The sequence below is a fragment of the Rana temporaria genome, chromosome 10, assembly GCF_905171775.1.
Source record: "Rana temporaria chromosome 10, aRanTem1.1, whole genome shotgun sequence".
NCBI lineage: Eukaryota > Metazoa > Chordata > Amphibia > Anura > Ranidae > Rana > Rana temporaria.
This window is the reverse complement of record NC_053498.1, coordinates 141,949,147-141,955,146: the sequence shown is the minus strand read 5'-3', so window position 1 is coordinate 141,955,146 and position 6,000 is coordinate 141,949,147.

Genomic DNA, 6,000 nt, shown 5'->3' with positions numbered 1-6,000 from the left:
GCTCTTCTTCCCTACTCCAAATACTGCAGAGGGAGGGGCCAAGATCCCCAATGATGTCAGCCCCACTCTGAGTACTGCAGTGGGGAGGGGCTTAATAAAGTTTTATTGAAAAAAAAAACAGCTGACATCAGTTGGGAGGAGAGGAGAAGAGCTCCGGCGGGTCATGTGAGCACCCAGCAGTGCTGTAAATAAGGTATTTTCCACAATAAAGTTACAAAAGGGAGGCACTGCACATAATATAATCTTTTTACAGAACGGATTACACTAGGACTTTAACTAGGGCTCATTTATGGGGTAGGGCTTATATTGCAGCCATCCCAGAAACTCACGCTAGGTCTTATTTTTGGGGTAGGGCTTATTTTCGGAGAAACAGGGTAGCTGTGATAATCTGTACAGTTTTACTAGCACATGTCAAAGTTGCAAAACTGTGTCCACGTGTTCAGATTTGTTATACTTTCATCATGAACTGGTTAAGCTTTTCAAAGAAACAACATAACTTTTATGAAGCCTCGTCATTATACATGTTCATCTAAAGAAATTCACGCAGGAACATAAAAAGACAAAGCTAATAAAGTAAGAAAACAGAGTTTATTGGAAGATATTACAGCATTTCTGACAACCATAAAGAATCACATACACAGACTCAACTTCTATGGAGCACTCATTCTAAACGGAAGGATTATTATAGTAACAGCTAACAATCTCCTTCTAGAAGTACCGTAAGTTTATAATTGCTTTTCAGACACACAAGGGGGGGGGGGGACAGGTAACAAGAGGAAAAATGTTTTGAAGGAAAGGTCCGTGATACGCACACAACACTGATCAAGACAAAATACAAAAAACAATTCTTGCTGCTGAACAAAAAAGAAAAAAAACAGCAAAATCTTTGCATATGTTATATTTTGGTTTCACTTTTCTTTTTTAAGGAGTAGACAAAGCAACAACTGAATTAAAGGGGTCCATTTAAAAAAGAAAAAAAAATACTTTGCGAATGTCTCATTCGTCGTAATTTGTGTAAAAGGCTTACTTCCTATGACCGCCAGTGCCAACTAGTGGCCATTAAGCTGTATTTTTTTGAAATACCCCAATTGAGAAAAGAGCACGTTACAGCCACTAGATGGAGCTGAAGATCATTGGAAGTAAACATATTATGCAAATGCTTGAGATTCAGAATTTTGTTTTTTACATAGACCCCATAGTGAACCTGTTACTCGTACTGAGTGCCAAACTTATATTTGGCCTATTAATTTAAAAGGAAGTTGTGACATCACGTCATTATGAGGTGCTCTGTATCTTATAACAGATGTCATAAAGTCCTGGTGAATGCACAGGCTGTATCCTGTAAAGCAGGGGTCATCAACCCTGTCCTCAGGGTCCACTAACAGGCCAGGTTTGCAAGATAACTGAAATACATCACAGTTGATATCATTTGCTGCTCAGTGATTGCAGTATTCTAGTCTGCATCTTCCTAAGGTAATACATAAAGCCTGGTCTGTTAGTGGGCCCTGAGGACAGGGTTGATGACCACTGCTGTAAAGGATTCCCAGCCTACAAAATGGTCACCTGCTCTGTGTATTGGTGACAGGCACACACTAAGGAAATTTTAAAGTAACCCTGTCAAGGTCTAACAAGCATGCAGTTGAAAGGTGTCTGCAATGGAGGATGTAGTATAGTCGTCTCTCTGGTGGTCCTGGTCTCCTATCTCCCTCTGTTCCAGAGCTATAGGTTACATCAGGCTCTTTAGATGCCACCACCATCCCCTCTAAACGACACTTCCGGGAGTGTTTGTTGCCTATGCTCCCCATGGTTTCGTCCTCCAAACCTTAGTAAGACCTGTAGGAACATAGGAGACGGAGGATGAAACCACGGTGTGCAGTGGAGACAAGGGCATCCAAGGGTGGAGGCTCCAGTGTTGGAGGGGAGATGCGATACAGGCTGCCGAAGAAGGGAGCAGAATACCTCTTCTTTTCCGACTAACTTTTTGTTAGAATCAGACAGGTTCACCTTAAATTTAACACAACATGAAAGACAAGTGCCAGAATAAAACCAGTGGCTTGATTTACCAATGGGGATCCCACAAAATTGTGTTTTTCCAATACGAAGCGGTTGAGTTGAGGTTTTAAAAACAAAAACACCCTAAAATATAGCAACATATAACTTTAAATTGTAATTCTCTTTTTCATATTTTCATGCCAATAAATAAAGCTGAACTCTAGGTATGACCTTAACTGCATAGTTCCGTTGGTCCAGCTTGAACCAATGGAAGTCTATTGCATATTTGAGGGATGGCTGTCGAAGGTGACGATCAATCTAGTAGTCAGAGCTACCACAGTGATTGCCATGATCCTCTGGTCCTGTGCCGAGTGGCTGCCCCATGCATACTAACCACAGGGGGTCACTTGTCCGGCACTGCTGCCATTCACAGAACACCTTGTATTTTTTTCAATTAATGAATTTTTTAATAATTATACTAAGTATCCGTTGTAGCCCTATAGCAGCAGTTTATCATTGGTGTGCCTTAGATAGTTATCTTTTCTACTAGTGGCTGCAGTACTTCTAGATGGTTTAGAGGTCTTCTTTTGTTTCTGGGTAATTTTCTACACTAGACCAAGCCGGACTCGCGTAACTATGAAATTTAGATCATACCTAAAGTTGTGCTTTAAAGCTGAATTCCAGGAATTTAGCTACTTTGTAAAAACAGCAGAGTTAAGTCTAATGAGGTGCCTGCCACCCTATCTGTGCTCCACAGGTTTTATTGTGCTCCAGGAAGATAACTTCCAGAGCTCCAATGCTGCTCACTGTGGTCTTGGTTCCTTCAAGAGCAGAGTTGCTTGAATGGTTATGCCTGTCACTCCCCTCCTTCTGTCCATTCACAGAAGCTTTTGCATTATGTGAACTCACAAAATACAAAGGCTTCTGTGAATGGGCAGCAGAGGGGGTCCCTCCCCTCTACTGTCCATTCACAGAAGCCTTTGTATTTTGTGGGCTTGGCTGTTCTGTGTGCGTCTTTCCTCTCACAGCCACAGTGTATCCTTTGGGAGTTCAATAAATCTGTCACATATAAGTAATAAAGACAAGTCTCAATGGTGACATGCACCTAATTGGATTTCTCATAGTGTGCCTGCACTTTTTGCATTTGCGAAATTCCTGCAATTCAGATTTAAGGAAGATAATTTTTGGTTGTTTCATCACTTTATGAAAATATCTGACTTGTAAGTGCTGAAAATTAGTCATTTAACAGAACCAAGAATGTCATGGTTTTATTTAGTAGATAGAGCCCTGGACCAAACTCCCCCCCCCCCCCCACCCACGTAAAAAGAAAAAAAAAACTTAGACTACATAAAACAAAATATTTAAAATTATCAATACATTCCCTCAACTGTATAATACAAAACACAAGACAGGAAGCACGGGGGCAGCTCAGACCACTGTATATGTATTGAACAAAAAATAAATGTGATTACTTCTTAAACAGAATATTGCAGAACACATTGGGATTCAGTAGCTACAGTACATGAGAATTCCAATACTCAGTTTCCCTATTCTAAAAGATGTTTTTATTTTTCCTACTGATTTCCCCCAACTGGGATCCGGGCACACATAGACAGACATGTAAAATTCGAGAGGTAACCATGACCATTAGTGTTCTCTCAGGTAGATTTGGCATGTAACAAAAAACTAAAACTATCAACATTGTTGTAAACGGTTGCTTCTGAGAAGTTACTGGACATGTAAAGGCATTCAACAAAAAGGGACCCAACAGATGCAAAGTGCATGCTGAAACAAAGTCATACTTTAGGCACCAACTCCACAAAGTGATAAAATCGCCGATGGCTAAACATAAGGAGAGGTTTGGTCAGTTATGCCACAGAAAGAGTTGCCAAGAGATGGTTTGCTTCCGTTTCAAGAAGCAAGCTAAAAAAGGACCAAAAAGCATCTGCAGATGGGTGAACGTTTAACAAGCTGAACTTGGTTATTCTCTTCTCCACAACAGACTGGTGGGCACCACTGTTCTTGTGTGGCCTGTAAAGCTTCTCATTCTGGTTTTCATTATGGAAAAGCCAAAATGTTCTCAAATTACAGGTGTTCAGTTCCCATGAACATGGATACACCCAATCAGATGCTTTACCAACAGACAACTCTATCAGACCTGAACAAAAATGTATTCAATTAACCGGACCAGTTCCATTTACCTGGCCCTCAAGAGCCAAGGCAGATAAGATCTCCATATTCCTAAAACCTAACTCTAACGTTTCATTTCATTTTAAGTAGTTTGTTCGTTCCAAGCTGGCCCAAATGTACTACTTCCATTACCAAGAAATGTATCCTCTGTCAGCGCTGTATAAACTCTTTGTAGCCTTGGCTACAAGCTGTGTTACAGCAGTACGGGGACTTCCCATTCTCAGGCTGCATTCACACCTAGGCGTATATACGCCTGAAGCGCGACGCCGCAGCCGCCCCTAATACGCTGGAGGGGTGATTTTACATGGTCGGCTATGGAGATGGTTCACATCTCCACGCCGAACGCCGAGACGCCTGAAGCTCAAAAGAAGTCCCGGACCCTTTTTTTCGGGCGGCTTCGGCGTTCGGGCATAGCCGACCATGTAAAAAATCACCCCTCCAGCAAAAAAACAATGTTTAAAACGTCGCGTTTGTCGCCGCAAATCGCGGGACAAAACGCCTATTTGATGTCGCCGCAATACGCGGCAGATCACCTACGTTGAGGTGTGAATGGAGCCTCAGAACAAAATTGAGTCCAGCACGGCTCAGCCATTCACAGGAAGCCCGGTATTTTTATCAATACAAAGCTTTCTCTGACTGGCTGAGGTGAGAGGATGACGTCACAATCTCCACCTCTACAAATATATGTATAAAAATACAACTCTTCCTGTAAATCGCTAAGCAGCAGAATAATGAGTTAATTAGGGCTGATTAGAGTTTTTTACTTTACAGGTCACTTTCAACTGACTTCATCTGCAGATTGAAGTTCATCCCTTTGATCTGTAGATGATTAAACAGAAACATACAAAAAGAAACAATGTTTCTTTTTATTTTTCTGTTTCAGCAGCTGAGCAATGTTGTTGATAAATATTGCCCGGCCTTTTTTTGTTTGTTTTTTGACAGATCCATTGGCGGGACTTCATTTACACTTTAGCTGTCAACAGGGGAATGAGTCATCGGTTGTTAGGGATGCTGGGGCCCCCGTTTTTTTTACATTTCAGCTGCCACTGAGGGGATCCCACTGACAACTGAAAGAACCAAGCCTGAATGTATTTGTTTCCGGTATCGGAGCATTTGCACGAGTACCGATACTTGTGCAAATGCTTAGCATTCAGAACCGATACCGATGCAACCCTACTGATGTTACATAGTTTATACAGTGCCGACAGCGGCTGCATTTCCAAATAATGGGAATAGTTTATTTTGGCCAGCTTGGAGCGAACAAACTTCTTAAGTAAAACTTGGGAGTTAGGGCCAGTTCACACCAGAATGCAGTGAGCGTTTCTCGCATCTAGTTCAAAGCGCACTGCACTTTTCCTCAACGTTAACTTAACGTCACCCCAAATCCAGGTCACAAACGCAGTGCACTGGATTGCATGGTAAAGTAGTACAATGTGATCCGGTTGCTGTGCGTTTTGTAAAGTAGTGCATGCACTCCTTTTTGTGAGGTCCGACGCGAATGAATAGGCTGAAATTACACTGTACCCGGATCATTGTGCGATTCATGGTGTGAGCCAGCCCCCTTCGGCTTTATTACAGATGGCACAAACAGCCAATTTAGTAACCGCAACACGTTAAATCTACTCCCGCCAGACAAGTGACTAAAACTGCCCACACACACATAAGGTAAAGCTGGCCATTGACTTGTAGACTTTCTTTCAAAATTCTTAGTTTTACACACATTTGTTTGATTTTTTTAATCACTACTGGGGACAAATTGGCGGACGTTTTCTACCTCAGCGATGAGAACATTCGAAGGATCAGGATGGAATCTTTTTT